A 19,065-nucleotide genomic window follows, 5' to 3' on the forward strand; every position below is an offset into this window, starting at 1 on the left:
TTTAATCAGTTGCTACAGTAGGGATTTTGGTTTATGGAATTTTCACACATGTCAATAGGGGTATATATATCCGTTTTGTAGCATTTCACCACCATTGTAAGCCCAAGGTTACAAGTTAAAAGCTTATTAAGTTGTAGCAATCATGGTGGTCTCTGTGTTAGGTGTTCTCGACCTTGGGTTTGGTCAGAACATGGTTGGTCCCTTTGGGTTCATCTCTAGTTCCTTTTGTCCTAGATAGGATTGGAGGGCCTTGGATGGACTTACTTGAGGACTCATGGTTTTAGAGGAGTTACTTTTGGAGGGGTGATCATGTTTATTTTTGGTAGCATTGGATGTGCTCTAAACCTCAAAATTTGTAGGGAGGCTAGGACACATGTACTCCAGAATACCCAGAAATCGTTTTGGGAAATTCCACCCAGAGACAATTTTATTAAAAAATTATTTTTAATGGAGGCCTAAGTCTAAACTTAGGAAATTAAAATAATTAAAGGGTATTAATTAAATTTGGTGTGAAACTTCTAGAAGAAGATGAGAATCAAGCCAAAATGATCTGAGCCATTGATTAGAATCTAATTTGGGCCGTTGGTTCTCAACAAGAAGATTATAAGAAGAGGCTTGATAGGCATTTGGAAAACACATCGAGTGAGAGATCAAGAGATCAATTTCTAAAGAGAGCAGCACAACAGTTGTTGGAGAAGTGATCGAGGTGATTTATTGCAGTGAGGGGAAGGGATAGTTTCCGGAGGAAGATTTCCTGATCTGGGGATACATTGCAGAGGAGGTAGAGAGAGATCTAGAAGAGGCAGCGCAGGGCCACGTTGGGCAGTGTAGAGCCACACTAAGGTAGTGCAGAGCCTGAGAGGAGATTCGAAATTTGCTGGAAGGTCGAGTTCTAGAGCTAGAAGTTGGGGTGTGAGACCGAAAGGGCAGAAAGTCGAAGTTCCAGAGGCAAATTGACCAGCGAAAGGAGTGACACAGTCCCCAGAGGTTGTGACGCAGAGTAGAGCAGTGATTGCGTAGAGGAAGCTAGGGGCTAGCCACTCAGTGTCTGGATTAGTATTGGATCGCTAGTGATAGTGTGAGGTATATCTCACTCATCTCTCCGTCAGTCAGATTCTCTGTATTGGATAGCCAGTAAGGCATCCAAAGATTATATTCAGAAATTACTACTTAATAATACAAACCCTCAACTGTTGCACCACTTTTCCCACACTGGGTTTTTCCGGGGATGAGAAACATGATCCGCAGGCTACAGCCACAAAGATTGATGAAGAGGAGTTCGCCATGGTTGCCCAGTTACCTCCAGGGGAGAGGTGGGGTGATCTAGTACTGTAGTCTGAAAGAACTACAAATGGGAAGGATCCTTGAGTCCACCTCTTGCATCAATACCTTGCTACAGGAGCCCATATTAGAAGTAGCAGGATGGATCAGGTCAATTGGTACAGAGGAGTGTCGGAGTGGATGCTGCAGTGGCTAGGAGTGCTAGAATCTAAGCAACACAGAGCTAGTGTTGGCAACAATGCAGTTGGCACAGAGCAGAGTTAGCAATAGCGCATTGGCTTTAGTGACAACACAAAGACTAGCAATAGTCAGAACTCTAACAGCTGATGCATCATGTTGAACACCTTTGGTTTAGTATTTTGGATGCTTTTCCGTTGTTGTTGCAGCAACAACAACAGTTGGAGATGGTTGTAGTGCAGATGCAGTGTTGCCAGTGGCAGGGTCAACAGAAGCACAAATGCAACATTTGTGCAGTAGTTGGGGGGCAGTGATGTCAGACATCAACAACGCAGAGGGAGATCTTACAGAGTCAGTGTGGTGCTTCAGCAGGTTGCATTAATAGAGCACATTCCTCACTAAGAGGGAGTGTTGATTTATGGTAGCATCAGATGTTCTCTAAGCCTCAACATTTGCAGGGAGGCTAGGACACATTTGTTCCAAAATACCCATAAATCATTTTGGGAAATTTCACCCAGAGACAATTTTATTAAAATAATTAATTATTTTTAATGGAGGCCTAAGTCTAAAATTATGAAATTAAAATAATTAAAAGTATTAATTAAACTGGGTGTGAAACTTCTAGAAGAAGACGAGGATCAAGCCAAAATGATCTTAGCCATTGATTAGAATCTAATCTAGGCCATTGGTTCTCAACGAGAAGATTATAAGAAGAGGCTTGATGGGCATTTGGAAAACACATCGAGTGAGAGATCAAGAGATTGATTTCTGAAGAGAGCAGCACAACAGTTGTTGGAGAAGTGATCGAGGTGATTTCTTGCAATGAGGGGCAGGGATAGTTTTCGGAGGAAGATTTCCTAATTCGAGGATACATTACAGAGGAGGCAAAGAGAGATCCAAGAGAGGCAGCGCATATCCACGTTGGGCAGTGTAGAGCCACGCTGAGGGAGCCCAAAGCCTGAGAGGAGATTCGAAATTTGCTAGAAAGTCGAGTTCTAGAGCCAGAAGCTGGGGTGTGAGGCCAGAAGAGAAAAAAGTTGAAGTTCCAGAGGCAAACCAATCAGCCAAAGGAGTGACGTAGTCCCCATAAGCTGTGACGCAGAGCAGTGTAGTAATTGCACAAAAATTGCACAGAGGTAGCTAGGGGCTAGCCATTCAGTGGCTGGATCAGTATTTGATCGCCAATGATAGTGTGACGTATATCTCACTCATCTCTCTGTTAGTCCGATTCTCTGTATTGGATAGCCAGTAAGGAATCCAAAGATTGTATTAAAGAATTAATGCTTAATAATACAAACCCTCAGTTGCTACACCGATTTTCCCACATTGGGATTTTCTGGGGACATTGGCCCAAAAATAATGGTGTCACTTGTGTGTTATTTCTTTCCTACTCAGATTATTGTTTCTGCATATTATTTAAAGTTGTGAAGGCTACAATTGTATTTACTTCGATATTTACAATAGAACACAATAAATTACTTGCATGGATTAACAAGTAGGAGAAGTAATATCAGTTTGTTGTAGCAGTGATTTAGGGGTTTCTTCGAATTTTCACAGATCAATAGTGTATGGGCCAGTCTATCTCGTGTTAGGGTGCACCTATTTATTAGCTCATGGTATTTGTCTATCGAGTCTATATGTGTCCTTATCGGTGCAGTATCCCTTAGGCAATTCTCATACATGGCTGTTAAAATTGGAAACTAGGGCCAACTTCCACCTTAGGACAGCTCATATGATGGAGATGATTATTGCATTGGATTCCTCTTTCGAAGAGGTACAATTTTGATATAAAGATCATCTCATTGTGACAAGTAGAAATCGAGTTATGAATTTATTTCTCTTATGGACAAATTGTCAAGGTTGGCCACAGTGAAATGTAGGCTCATGAAGCCCAATGGATGTGTCTCTTCACCCCCAACGAAGTGTATAAATCCCTATTAGGACATCATCTGATCACATCTTCTTCTCTCTCTTGATCGGGTCGTACAACATTGGAGGCATCTCTCTTTCTTCGCATGTGTGGCAACTCTCTCTCTCTCTCTCTCTCTCTCTACTTCACACGTGTGGTAGGAGGTCGCGTTTTTCTGGGTGAAATAGGTCGCAGATTTCAGGGTGTTGACCAACATTGACTTTGGGTGTTTTGACCAGCATTGACCTTGATTTTTGTGCCAGAAGTTCGATTTTAGGAGGCAGCATTATTGGCTCAGAAATTGAGGTGTTTGGGGACAGTTTGACCAGTGTTGACTTCAGGTTGACTTCTGTTTTGACTGCAGAAAATTACAGCAGTCTTTCTCTCTCCTTTGAATGGGTTTTGACTGAAGAATTTGGGTTGACGTTGACTCTCCTGGAAGGCCAAATTGGACTGCTGTTTGGAGGATGTTTTGGGGCAGCTTTGACCACTGTTGACTTTCTAGTTAGGGCTGATTTTGCTGCTGATTTTACTGTTGATTTAACAGATCTGTTTTGGGCTTATGATATTTGTACTCTCTCTCTCTCTCTGTTGAACTATTGAAGAATAATAAGAAGATTTGATCAAAGGGTTTCCCCACATTGGGGTTTGTCCTTGGCATCCGCCACATCTTGTGTCCTCTTGTCTTGGCTTGTCTTCTGCATATAATTTTATGTTCTATCTACATTTACTGTCAATGTTTATAAGTTAATGTGATTGCTACTAGATATAATTGGAATTTGTCATTGGGTTGCTAAAGGAAGATTGAAGTAAATTGTCTTAAGCATAAAACATATTATCTAAAATTAACATGGTATCAAAGCTAAGGTGAAGATAAAGCCCAAGCAAGAGTGAAGCAAAGCAATCACTAAGGGAAGTTGTTGGACAAGGACTTGGAACTAGTCCCAATGACGACTACATCTTTTTTCAAATTGGAGGGCAAGCCTAAGGACAAATCTGAAGATCATGCATGGAAGATGACTTTGGTTTTGACTTTGGAAGAGAATGATGCCATGGGCTATGTCAAACAGAGAATAGCATAGACTCCTTCAAATGCATCCACTTTTGCTCAAACCAAGTACAAGAAAGGTGAGGTAAAAGCTAAGAAGATTATTGTTGATTCTATTCATAAGCCTTTGCTTGCATATATTTCTAATTTGGGAACATCTAAGGAGATGTATGAAAGGCTGGTTGGGATGTTTAAAGTGAACAATGCAAATCAAATTCTTTTTCTCAAGAACAAGTTGAAAGACATCAAGATGGATAGAGGAGAATCCAGCCAATTGTACTTCATGAGGATCACCAAGATCAAGAATGATCTCCTATCTATTGGAGAAGTCACTGGTGACCAGGAGCTCTCCCTTATTGCACTTGGAAGTCTTACAAGAGATTGGGATGTGTTCAACACTACCATTCTCAACAATGACAGGATTCTGGGATTTGAGGAACTATTGGCCAGATGCACTCACGAAGAAATAAGAATGATGGAAAGAGACAAACCCTCGAATGGAAACAATCCTACTGCCTTCTTCACTCACTCTAGAAGAAGGAACAATGCTGGTCCAAGGAATCAAGGGCAAGGGTTCAAGTCAGGATTCAAGGAAGGAAGAAAAGGAAGGTGCTTCAATTGTAACAGGTTTTGCCACTTCGCTAGAAAGTGTCCTCACAAGAAGGATACTCCAAGAGATGATGACAACAATAATAACAACAACTTCAAGGGCAATGGAAATCAAAGGAACAACAGGTTCAATAACAAAGGAAAGAGGAATGCTCTTGCTGCTCGAAATGGAGGTGGTCGTCCTCCCAAGAAGACTGAAGTCGAGAAACTCTAGGTATGATGAAGTTAATGTTGTAAAGCAAAATGAATTTTATCTTATTTCTGCCCTCTCCACCGTGTTAATTTTAGATAAAAATGGTATTTTCTATGCTTAAGACAATTTACTTCAATGTTTCTTTAGCAACCCAATGACAATTTCCAATTATATCCAGTAGCAATCACATTAAATTATACACATTGACAGTAAATGCAGATAGAAAATAAAATCATACATAGAAGACAAGCCAAGACAGGAGGACACATGATGTGGCAGATGCCAGGGACAAACCCCAATGTGGGGAAACCCTTTGATCAAATCTTCTTATTATTATTTCATAGTTCAGGAGAGAGAGAGAGTACAAATATCATAAATACAAGCCCAAAACAGATCTGCCAAATCAACAATCAATGCAGCCCTAACCAGAAAGTCAACGACGGTCAAAGCTGCCCCAAATCAACCTCTAATCAACTCGGTCAACAACAGAATAGTACGACCTCAAGAGAGGGTCAAAGTCAACCCAAAAAAACTCGGTCAACCCAAACAATACTTCTTGTAATTTATGTGGTCAAACAAAAAGTCAATGTTGCAGTAAATGTGGTCACATTGTCTCGAATTGCCTCAATTTCTGTGCCAAAGAATGCGGCCTAAAAAGGGCGAAATTTTGGCCCAAAAACAGAAGTAAACGCTTGGTCAAAGTACCCAAGTCAAGGCTGGTCAACACTGCCCTAATCACAGAAAATTTCGGCCTCCTAAAACTTGCCTTCCTTCCACACATGTGAAGAAGAGAGAGCCTCCAAGTGTACGAACCAATCAAGAGAGGAGAGAGAAGATGATATGATGAGATGAGTGAGTGTCCAAATGAGAGAAGGATCACTCATATTTATACAATTCGTTTAGGGTGAGGAGACACATCCATTGGGCTTTATGAGCCTACTTTTGACTAAGGCCGACCTTGACAATTTATCCACGAGAAGAATAAATTCAAAATTCCATTTCTACTTGTTAGAATGAGATGATATTTATATCAAAATTGTACCTCTCCGAAAGAGGAATCCAATGCAATAATCATTTCCATCATATGAGTTGTCCTAAGGTGGAATTTGGCCCTAGTTTCTAATTTTAACACTCCCTCTCAACTAGGGAGAATTCCACCTAACAAACCATCATGCCATCATGTCATCCATCACTACCTTGCTCTGATTTGCTCTACTCTGCTCTGCTGAACCATGAAGAAATAATGAAGAAGAAATGATCGAGAGTGAGTCATAAGATCATACCACTCTTCACTTACTAAAGTCAATCCTTGATCCCAAATCAAGTTGTTGAACACCATGCATCCTAGTCATAGCAAGTATGGAAGTAAATGATGCATCCATCGGTAGTGCCTATGGTCCCTAACTAGCTTTTCCCAACTCATTGGCTAGATGAGAGGTACTTCCCAGGAGTCCCGGACTCTATGGGTAGGATGTGTGTCGAGGCATCAACAGGAGAAGGTGAACCACTCATCTTGCTCATATGCCATAGGAGAAGGCGAACCACTCATCCTATGCATATGTCAATTGTAGGGGAAGGTGAACCACTCACCCTACATACATGTGTCTAGGTAGGGGAAGGTGAACCACTCACCCTGTATCCAACACACCACTAGGGGAAGGTGAACCACTCACCCTATGGTTGCTCATAGTTAGCTCAAAGAAATACTCCATTCCCCTAGGAGCTCCTATATCTTTGTGTTAAACTCATACGAGACCCTCATAGGAGGGTTGTTCTACAACTCCAAGTCTCTCTCGGAAGGTTAAGAATTTGACCTTCCCAAGAGGCTTCGTGAGAATATTTGCAACCTACTCATCTGTCCTGATGTGTTGGAGCCTAATTGCTCCCCGTTGTACCATATCCTATATAAAGTGGTACCTGATATCAATGTGCTTGGAGCGGTCGTGGAACACAGGACTCTCTGATAGAAGAATCCCACTCTGGTTGTTGCAGAAGATCATGGTGATATCTAGCACGTGCGCAAATATCTCATTGAAGAGCTTTCTCAACCAAACTGCTTCACAACAGGCCATACTCGCAACAATGTATTCGGTCTCAGCGGTGCTTATTACAACTGATTTTTGCTTCCTGCTCATCCAAGATATAGAAGCAGACCCCAAAGAGAAGCAACACCCAGACATGCTCTTATGATCGACCACACTGCCAGCCCAGTCAGCATCTGTATATCCATGTAGCATCTCAAATTCCCGACAGTGCATCTCAGTCCATAGTGGATTGTGCCCTGGAGATATCTCAAGAGATTCTTGGTAGCAATCCAATGAATGTGACGAGGCTCGACCATATATTGACTCAACGTGTTCACAACTAAGCATATGTCAGGACAAGAGTTGACCAAGAACATCAATGCCCCCACAAGTTGACAATACTCAGAAGGGTTCACCTTTTCGGGCCCAACAACACTCCCACATAGCTTCTTAAAGTTTGGGTTCAATCGAAGTAGTCACAGATTTGTAGTCCACCATCCCACATCTCTCACGTAGCTTCATGTTGTAGTAGCTATTCACCACCCTCCAAAATATTGGCTGGCATGCAAATTTCGGAGCCTACCTTGGATCCTACAATCAATCGTCCTTGGTCACTTGTTGGTAAGTTGTTGATCTCAAGCTCCCCTCCTTGATCTTAAGGGTTGTCCATGTTCTCATCTTTATAAAGCACGTGTCATCTTTGGGCATAGGGATTGTTGTTTGTCATGTAAAGGGGATGTTGTTTTGATTCAAGGGAAAGCATGCATGCATGAGTTGTTATCATCACATATACATGTTTCACACTCATTTCTTGCACTCTTGTCATGAAGGTTGTTGCATCAAGCAGAGTATGTTTTATACATTCTGGATGGTCTACGTTGTATCACTAAGTGTTTGTGTGTGATCATAGTCGAGTCCTATCACTGTTTACATATGTGTCACTGATCTCACACTTAGCCATTTCCTGAGCAACCTAGCCTCATCCAACTTCCTAGAACTATGCACTTTGCTTTTTCAACTCTCAAGCTTTCTCCCTTTCCTGCTAGAACTCCGTAGTGCATAGAGATCCCAGCCTCCCTTGGCATCCAAAACTACGTGGTGGTTTCCTCCAATGTCCTTCCCCTAGTCGGAACCCACTGTCTCCAGAAAATGCGCAGTATTGTCCCTCAGCTGCTCAGTTTTCCTTGCAACCTGAAACTGCGCAGATGTGTCCTCTCGAAACCCATCCTGCAGCAATGCCTTGCATCTAGAAACTGTGCAGTATTGCCTCGCAATTGCCCGGGCTGCACTGCACTCAGAAACTGTGCAATATTGCCTCTCAGCTGCCCGGGCTGCACTGCACTTAGAAACTGCGCAGAGGTGTCCTCTCATGACCCCATCCTGTAGCAGTGTCATGTGCCTCAAAACTGCGCAGTGTTGTCCAAGCTGCCCTATCTGTTTTGCATTCAGAAACTGCGCTAATGGGCCTCCCAGGGTCCATCTTGACAACAGTCACTACGCGCTGAAACTACGTTGATCTATCTCTCAGTGACTACAGGAAAAGGTGACATGCTGAGATCACTCCCAAGGAGTTGAGGAGAAGGACCAAGAGACCAAGTGATGGAAAAAGATCAAGACCGCATGTAAACTCCGTCGAGTGCATGATCATCTCGAGGGTAAGTATGGTAAGTAAAGAACACCTTTCGAAGTATACCTCGTAGTTGAGTTTGCAGGACTGCTTGTTAGTGCCATATCATCCTGTCTTCAGTAACATGCATGTGTGCAAACACAAAAAAAGTCATTTCATGTGTTTCCTCTACATGTCTTGCTTCCTTTTCGCTTGTTTGATCAACTGTCGTCTTCAGCATGTTGATTGCTATGTCATGCTTGCGACCTTGTTCTGATGATGTTGAAGGTTTGTATTTGTGTGTATGAGTTGTGTTCGCTATGTAAACATCTATCGCACTCACACACGAAGTTGTAAACAATGTCACACAAGTGTCGTCACAGTCGTTCAATGACCTATCACAAGTGTTGCACTTGTCGCTCTCAACCTTTAGACAATCACATTGAGACATGTTGTCTTGTTGGTTTGAGGTGTCTTGTCGTCGACTCATGCTGAGTGTGTGTTCACAAGGTCATGTATACACGAGTTCACTCACTCACACACTTAGCCATTTTTCCAAAAATCTATCGACCAAACAACCCCCAATCAATCGAACCTTCACTGAGCTGCATTGCGTAGTCTCAACTCTTAGTGACCCTGCATTGTTGCCCGGAACTGCACAGAGCTTGAGGCTATCCTCTAGGTAGTCTGCATTGCGCAATTCTGGGAGCCAACCAGCTAAATATCACCCAGAACAACATAGAAGTTTCCCAAGAAGCCATTTTAGTTTGCGCTTCTCGCAAGCCCATCCATCAACCCCCCACTAGTCAACCAGAGAATTTGACTTGAGCAGTGACCTAGAGCTGCACTCATCTCCAAAACTACTAGAATCTATCCAGCATGCCTGCGTGCACTGCTTGAAGAAATCATGCAGACATGAGGGACAGGCACCCACTGCCTGTCGTTGCACTGTCCCGGAAAATTGTGCAGTTTTGACAGGTAGTCCCCCTGCTGGCCTGCTCTCCACTCCTCTTGAAAACTGCACAGATTTTATTGATAGTCCACCTGCTGCTCGACACCTCGCTTAGACCAGAAACTGCACAGTCATGTCCAGCTTGATTGCCTCCCAGAACTGCGCAATTCTGACCAGCAGGCTCCCGCAGCTCGATCCCGGCCTCCTCTGGAAAACTTCGCAGTTTTCATAGTGCCTCTTGCTGCCTGCATTGACTTCCTCAGAAAAACTGCGCAATTCTGCTTCCTAGTTGAGCCATATCTTGCAGATGTCACTGTTGTCCCAGACTGATCAACCTATCTTCTCAGTGATCTCTGCCCAGTTTTTCCCGACAGTGCCCCAGAGCCTCGCATCCCAGCCTGACATTTTCTCTCCGCTATTTCAGAGCCTTGTCCTCTCTCCCGATCACCTGCACCCAGAAAGAAAAGACAATGCATCATGGTAGAGTAGGGGATTTCTGGATTTGATGTCGTCTCATCGTGAGCGATTGCAGAAATAGGTACATGGATGAGACATGGTGCGACGACGAATGGGATGGACAAGGAGAGCATGCTAGGAGACTTGCTCGCAGTTGGACAAACACATGAAGCATAGCAAGTAGCAAGTGAAGGAGACACATGCACCGGCATGAACCATCAAGCGAACACCAAGATCATTAAAGGCTCTGCGCACTTTTGCATGCGGAGGTGAAGCTATGGTACACCACGAGCACACTCATCACTTAGCAACACAACAGCTCGACACGAACAACACAGCGAGCATGTGCATACCAGCAGCGTCATGTCGAGTTGTGTCATGAGTCGCCTCAACCACATCACTACTTTGGGTCGTAATTGTGTAATCAATGTAATGTAATGTGGAAGTCCAAGAGACCCATGAATGAAGTTAAAGAGTCATGTAAGTCGAACAGTTATGATGGAAGTTGAAGAGTCATAAGGGTCAAGTTCACCCTTGGCTATATATGCTCCTCATTTGTACATGTAAAGGACTTTTCACCCTGGCTCCTCCCACATAGCCTTGAGAGTCTGTAATCTTTTCTTTGAGGAGTGAGCAGTGGCTCCAACGCTCCACTACTAGGGTTAGTGATGTATGGTGTATGTATGTCTTGGAACTTTCGCTTACTTCAGAAGCCCATCATAGGCCATCATGTTTTCACACATGTATTGTATTTGTTTGTAAGACTATTCTTTGGACACTTGTAATGCATGTTGCTTTAACTTGTACTAAGATAGTTGAACTATTTCGGTTGTTTTAGTGCATATGCTATTGGAAATGTGTTGTATCAGTTGTTATCGCTGTCTCGCCCATGTGGACTACTCCATCGGACACTAGACAGACTCATTCTTGTAATCTTGTTATGCCGACTGTCCCACTCGTGTGGACTACTCCGCTGGGTGTTGTACGTGCTATCTATCCACCCTTGTGTATTTGATTGTCATATCTGTGTGGACTACTTCGTCGGAAGCTACGCAGATCCTGCTGTGTTGTGTGTCTCTACTTGAGTTGGGACTACTCCCTTTCGACTTGAGACTCACTCTTACCCTCTCCCCTCTGCGGTGAAGGAACCTAGACACAAGTTACACTAAGCACTCACCAGGCACACGAACCTCCTTGTTTGAAGACTAAGTATACCACTCTCATGTGCTGACAAGAAAGAGCTAAGGCATATCTTTAAGATAATGGCAACCAGACCATCATACTAGATGGAACTCCTACACAAAATGGTGTGAGGTCTAGTTGGGACTTCATACTGGGGAGATCCCCTGAATGTTGATGGATCCAACACCGTCAACATTTATGGCGCTAGGAGGAGGGCCAGATGACAAGCTGAGCCCATTGCATCTGGTACGAATCTCTTATCAAAATGGATCATACACAAATCGTGCTCCCGGGGTGTTTCTCCCATTTCTCCCTTAATCAACTATCACTCCTCGATGAGCTTCTCGATCACTTGTCCTTGTTAAAGTTTGATGATGAGGATAGAACGTCCGTAACCAAGCACATTTCTGATTTTCTTCATTTCTGTGAATCTCATGAAATCAATAGTGAAGAGCTTGTTTGCGTACTTTTATTCCTCACCCTTGAAAGTCGTGCTAATCGGTGGTGTCATACCCTACCACCTGCTTCCATCCATTCGCTTCTTACTCTCCTCAAGGAGCTTCGTCAATCCTTCGATAAGTATAACCACTAAGATGTCTATGAAAGAATCTCTCATTTAAGAATGAAGCCTAGTGAATCAGTTGAGGACTTTGCTACCCACTTCCTTCACCTCTGTCACGAAATTCCTAAACAGTTTTTGGACCTTGACTTCATGAGCCAAGATTTGAAATGCTTGGTTCATGTTTCCCGACATGGTGAACCTCCTGATTTCCCTTCTTCCTCGACTCTTGCAGATCATGAGGCCCCTCAGTTTGTAGAGGAGGAGCCCAACACCCCATTTGTTCCTTGTCCTCCTCCCTTTCCGGTCTCGAAGTGGGTGCCCCCTCGCAGCGATTGCAAAGTTGAGAAATTTGCGTAGAGGGTGCCTCCTTGCAGTGGTCGCAAATATGAGAAATCTGCACGGAGGGTGCCCCCTCACAGTGGTCACAAATTTGAGAAATTTGCGCAACATGTTCCCATCCCATCTTCTCATCCGTCTCCCACTCCAATGGAGGAAATTCCAAAATAGCTTAGAAAGCCTACGGCGAAGACTCATTCCTCCATTCGATAAGAAGATAACACCGTTCATAAGCCAAGTCTTGAGTCTGATCTGCATCTCTGCCATCCTCCATCATCTACAAGCCATGACTCCTTGTACCATGACTCGCCTGATCAATCCACTTCAGAAGCTAGCTGTGTGCATTCTCTTGATTCTCAAGCTGCTGGCTCAAATTTGGGCCATGTGAAGGTAGTCTCATTACATAGGCGGGGCAGTAGAAAGGTGAAGATGCAATCAATTCCTCTTCTATGCGTCAAAATGGTTCATATCAAGACAATGAACTTCCATTCTTGATTGATTCTCAATCTGCTAATCTTGGTGAACCATCATGCACAATTAATTCTTTCGATCAACCTCTAGTATTGGGTTGTCATCACTCCCATGCTTCCGCATGTTGTGATGAACGCCCAGACGCATCATGTGATCTGTTGTTCTCTCATGTACACTCTAACTTAGATCTGGAGTGCGCACCGATCAAAGCAGACGTCCATATCGAAACTTCCTTTGCACCTCACTTTCTTGTGTGTCCTACCATTCACAGCGCATTTACATGCGGCGGAGATACTCCATGTTCTCTTGCTTCTTCATCTGATGAGTTATCTACTCGATCAACGCAAGGTAGTCAGGCTATCCATGATGAAAACCGTCTCAACGCACAGGACTCTTCCAACTCGTCATCATCTTGTATGTTGCATGAAGACAACTTGTCAAGTCAGTTTTTTTGAAGTTGAAAAGTTTGATGAAGCTTGTGGCAGATATGGCTGCGATCCCAAGAGCAATTTTGAAATGAGCAACAACAACCATCCTTAAGCCATGCATGATCTGGTTCACATCTCAAAATGCAATTTTTCAATTTTGCAAAGTTTTGGGACGTACCAGGGAGTCGAGGCACTTCAACGTCTGTTGATGGTTATGTCAGGACCTCGCGACTCTGGTAAGCCCCTCGAACCAAATCAGATCTAGTTTCTCACGCACAATTTGTTTATCTGCATGGTTGCACTCGACGTGGATCCCCGTGTAAGAAATGTTTACTATTTCGGGTGTGATATTTCAAAATTTAAAATTTTAACTAATGGCCGAATCCATGAGTCTGTTACAGCATGTCCATCTTCATGCACTTCTCTTACATCCAATTCGGGTTGGGAGTGTCCGTCTCTCATGCAATCATGGAACTGTCAAGTTGATTATCTCAAAGACTGTCTTTGTCTGGAATCATACTTATCGGATGTTCTCCCTCATGATCAGCTCCTTGGTCTTCTTGCAAATATTGCACTTCAAATCTACCTACTCATCACACCAGCAATCTCCCTGTGTGATGACGAGCGCACATGCTATCACGCGAATCAAGTTCCTCTGATTTCACCACACCCTAATTGGCTTCACACATTCACAGTGCTAGCATCCTTTCTACATTCCTGTGATGACCATGATGCCTGCACAATTTTTCGCCAGTTGCGGGTGGGTGTTCTGTCATATCTAGTGCACAGTGAACTTGGTTCCATCATTCAGAGTGTTCGCGAGATTTTTCAAAAATTTTCTTTGTTCATGTCAAATTTGGGAATCTGGCATCTTGACTAGCTCGTCTGATCTTTCTTCTATCTTGGGTGACTTTCATGCAGTTTGTTATTTTCCCAACAGTACATCTAATGACAGTCGCTTCGCGCACTATGATCTTTACTGTGTAACATATTTCTCCTCGGACTTTTGTTAAGTAGGTGAGGCACTTTAGCATGTGTTGATAGCTATGGAAGGTCCTCACTGTCTTAACATGACCAACGAGAATGATCAGATCTATCTATCTGTACTGGATTCCCATTGTGATCCCCTCTCTCGAATCAGAAATCCATGTTTTAAAAGATCATGAGTCTTTCAAAACAACCATCACGAATTTTATGATCCAATCACTGAATGGCTGGAACAATCTTACATGGCGAGCCGTGTTGTAAGTAACAAGCTTCAGTCCTTCCTCGCGCTCACTAAGAAGCTTGGTGCAGATGAACACACACTCGCAAGAGGCTTCTGAGGTTTGTTAAAAAATGGTAGTCATCGAAGAGGTAAGCATGTGTGTTGGGTGGTTGTGACACATATTTCTGCCCACAAGCAAGACCTTCTCTCTCGTGTGCAAGATTGTCAAGTTTTGTATTTTCTATTGCACAATATTTTTTATCTGTTTAAATCACTTGTATTTGTGTGGTTGCAAGTCGGGTTCGCCTACGGTGGCTTCGCTGGAAATTTCATTTCACGTAACCCCGATTGTTTAGCGTAGGAATAAGAGTAGTGTATGCTTTCTTGCTTTGCTTTGCTTTTTGGTTTGCATGTTTGTTTTCTTGTTGACTTGGTTTGGTTTGTTTGCTTGCTTGCTTTTCTTGTTTTGCTTTTTATTTACTTCTGCTTTTTTCTTTTTGCTTTCTTTGCTTTCTTGTATCCGTAGGTTAGCCTCACATGAAACCGAGTTTGGCTCTCGAGACAAGCCGGGCAAATCTAAGAGGAATTGTACAACTATCAACATCTGGTTATTTGTTGTCCTCTCTCTTTATGAAGAGCTTGTTGTCTTCAGTCTATGATACCTTGATGGAAAATACGTTATGTTTAGAGCGAGTCTTAGTGAAAACACAACGTTTGCGTTGTTAACTAGTACCGCCTACTCTATTCAGTCCTTTCGGTTAAACCTTGTCAACTCAGTCAAGTAGAGTAAGGTGAGGGGGAAACCTTAACAAGTATGTCAGAGGTACATATAACATACTTCTCTGAAGGAACAACCTCTTATGTTCTCAATAAGTCGGGATCCCTCTTCCGCCTCTAGAATAAATAAGTGCCTATGCACAGTTCTTTAAAAAAAATGAAAAAAAATGAATAAGGCGAAAGAAGAGAAAGGCTTCATGCACAGAGAGGTGATACAAGTAACTCCACCGACATACTGGTTGGGCTCGCTGGTAGTAGAGTGATGCTTGTGTTCCTGCGTGACTCCGTCGGGGTACATCCAGGCCTGCTGGTAGCGGAGCAACACCGAGCTGAAAGAAGAGTATGTTTTATACATTCTGGATGGTCTACATTGTATCACTAAGTGTTCGTGTGTGATCATATTTGAGTCCTATCACTGTTTACATCTGTGTCATTCATCTCACACTTAGCCATTTCCTGAGCAACCTAGCCTCATTTAGCTTCTTAGAACTATGCACTTTGCTTCTGCAACTCTCAAGCTTTCTCCCTTGCGTGTTGGAACTCCGCAATGTACAAAGACCCCAACCTCCCTTGGCATCCAAAATTGCGCGGTGGTTTCCTCCATTATCCTTCCCCCAGCTAGAACCCACTGTCTCTAGAAACTGCGGATTATTGTCCCTCAGCTGCTCAGTCTGCCTTGCAACCTAAAACTACACAGATGTGTCCTCTTGGAACCCATCCCACAGCAGTGCCTTGCATCCAGAAACTGCACAGTATTGCCTCTCAGCTGCTCGGGCTGCACTGCACTCAGAAACTACGCAGAGGTGTCCTCCCAGGACCCCATCCCACAGCAGTGTCATGTGCCTCAAAATTGCGCAGTGTTGTCCAAGCTGCCCTATCTGTCTTGCATTCAGAAACTGCGCAGATGGGCCTCCCAGGGCTTCATCCCGGTAGCAGTCACTGCCCACTGAAATTGCGTTGATCTATCTCTCAGTGACTACAGGAAAAGGTGACATGCTGAGATCACTCCCAAGGAGTTGAGGAGAAGGACCAAGAGACCAAGTGATGGAAAAAGATCAGGACCACATGCAAACTCCGTCGGATGCATGATCATCTCGAGGGTAAGTATGGTAAGTAAAGAACACCTTTCGAAGTACACCTCTTAGTTGAGTTTGCAGGACTTCTTGTCATTGTCATATCATCCTGTCTTTAGTAACATGCATGTGTGCAAACACAAAAAATTAATTTCATATGTTTCATCTACATGTCTTGCTTCCTTTTCACTTTTTTGACCAATTGTCATCTTCAGCATGTTGATTGTTATGTCATGCTTGCGACCTTGTTCTGGTGATGTTGAAGGTTTGTGTTTGTGTGTATGAGTTGTGTTCGCTATGTAAACATCTATTGCATTCACACACGAAGTTGTAAACAATGTCGCGCAAGTGTTGTCACGGTCGTTCAATGATCTATATCAAGTGTCGCACTTGTCGCCCTCAACCTTTAGACAGTCACACTGAGACATGTTGTCTTGTTGGTTTGAGGTGTCTTGTTGTCGAGTCATTTTGAGTGTGTTCACAAGGTCATGTATACACGAGTTCACTCGCTTACACACTTACCCATTTTTCTGAAAATCTATCGACCGGACAACCCTCCATCAACCAGAATTTCACTGAGCTGCGCTACCCAGTCTTAACCCTCAGTGACCCTACACTGTTGCCTAGAGCTACGCAGAGCTTAAGGCTGTCCTCCAAGGAGCCTGCACTACGCAATTCTGGAAGCCAGTTGAATGTCACCTAGAACAGCGCAGACATTGCCCAAGAATCCATTTCCGTTTGCGCTTCCCACAATCCCATCCATCAAGCCCCCCGCTAGTCAACCGGAGAATTTGACTTGAGCAATGACCCAGGGCTGCACTCATCTCCAAAACTGTGCAGAGGCTATCCAGCCTGCCTTCCTGCACTGCCTGAAGGAACTGCGCAGAAATGAGGGACAAGCACCCACTACCTGTCACTGCAATGTCCCGGAAAATTGCGCAGTTTTCCCATGCACTCCCCTTGCTGGCTTGCTCTCTACTCCTCCTGAAAACTAAGCAATTTTCATTGACAGTCTACCTACTGCCCAACACCCCGCTTAACCCGGAAACTGCACAGTCATGTCCTACTTGACTGCCTCCTAGAACTGCGCAGTTCTGACTAGCAGCCCGATCCTAGCCTCGTCTGGAAAACTGCGCGTTTTTCACTGCCAGTGCTACCTGCTGCCCGTGCTGCCTTCCCTGGAAAAACTACGCAATTCTGCCTCCCACCTAAGCCATATCTTGCAGATGTCACTGTTGTCTCGGACTGATCAACCCAGCCTCTCAATGACCTCTACGCAGTTTTTCACGATAGTGCCCCAGAGCCTTGCATCTCGACCTAACATGTGCTCTGTGCTGTTTCAAAGTCTTTTCCTCTCTCCTGATCCCTTGCACCCGGAAACAAAAGATAATGCATCATGGTAGACAAGGGTATTTCAGGATTTGATGTCATCTCATCGTGAGTGATTGCAGAAACAGGTACATGGATGAGACATGGCACAACTACGAACAAGATGGACAAGAAGCGCATGCTAGGAGACTTGCTCGCGGTTGGATGAACACACGAAGCATACAAAGTAGCAAGCAAAAGAGACACATGCACCTGCATGAACCATCAAGCGAACACTTAGACCATTGAAGACTCCGCGCACTTTGCCATGCGGAGGTGAAGCTATGGTACACCACGACCACACTCATCACTCAGCAACACAGCAACTCGACACAAACAACATAGCCAACATGTGCATACCAGCAGTGTCATGTTGAGTTATGTCATGAGTCGCCTCGGCCACATCACTACTTTGGGTCATACTTGTGTAATCCATGTAATGTAACGTGGAATTCCAAGAGACCCACGAATGAAGTTAAAGAGTCATGTAAGTCGAACACTCATGAGGGAAGTCAAAGAATCACAAGGTCAAGTTCACCTTTGGCTATATATACCCCTCATTTGTACATGCAAAGGACTTTTCACCTTGGCTCCTCCCACATAGCCTTGCGAGTTTGTAATTTTTTCTTTGAGGAGCGAGCAGTGGCTCCAACACTCCACTACTAGGGTTACTGATGTATGGTGTACGAATGTGTCTTGAAAATTTCGCTTAATTCAGAAGCTTGTGATAGGCCAGCATGGTTTCATACATGTATTGTATTCATTTGTAAGACTATTCTTTGGACGCTTGTAATGCATGTTGCTTTAACTTGTACTAAGATAGTTGAACTATTTCGGTTGTTTTAGTGCATATGTTGTTGGAAATGTGTTGTATCAGTTGTTATCATTGTCTTGCCTGCGTGGACTACTCTGTCGGACACTAGACAGACTCATTCTTGTAAACTTGTTATAGTGACCATCACACTTGTGTGGACTACTGCGTTGGGTGTTGTACGTGTTATCTGTTCACTTTTGTGTATGTGACTACCGCATTTGTGTGGACATCTCTGCTGGAAGGTGCACAGATCCTGCTGTGTTGTGTGTTTCTACCTTAGTTGGGACTACTCCGTTTCGACTTGAGACTCACTCTCATCCTCTCCCCTTTGTAGTGAAGGAACTTAGACACAAGTTACACTAAGCACTCACCAGGCACACGAACCTCGTTGTTTGAAGACTAAGTATGCCATTCTCATGTGCTAACAAGCAAGAGCTATGGCATATCTTTAAGATAATGGCAACCGGGCCATCATACCAGATGGGACTCCTACACCAAACGGTGTGAGGTCTAGTTGGGACTTCATACTGGGGAGATCCCATGAATGTTGGCGGATCCAACATCATCAACACTTCACAATATATTTTCCTTG

At 43.8% G+C, this 19,065-nt stretch overlaps 1 protein-coding gene across 2 annotated transcripts in view; it reads left to right on the forward strand.

Annotated features, from left to right (window-relative positions):
* LOC149205960 (ferric reduction oxidase 6-like) overlaps window positions 1–19,065 on the forward strand; it is a 261,829-nt gene that overhangs the window by 191,652 nt on the left and 51,112 nt on the right. The window lies entirely within an intron of this gene.

Source organism: Pinus tabuliformis, chromosome 1_2, assembly GCF_031772625.1.
Source record: "Pinus tabuliformis cultivar Carrire ecotype Pingquan chromosome 1_2, CPIR1, whole genome shotgun sequence".
Taxonomy (NCBI): domain Eukaryota; kingdom Viridiplantae; phylum Streptophyta; class Pinopsida; order Pinales; family Pinaceae; genus Pinus; species Pinus tabuliformis.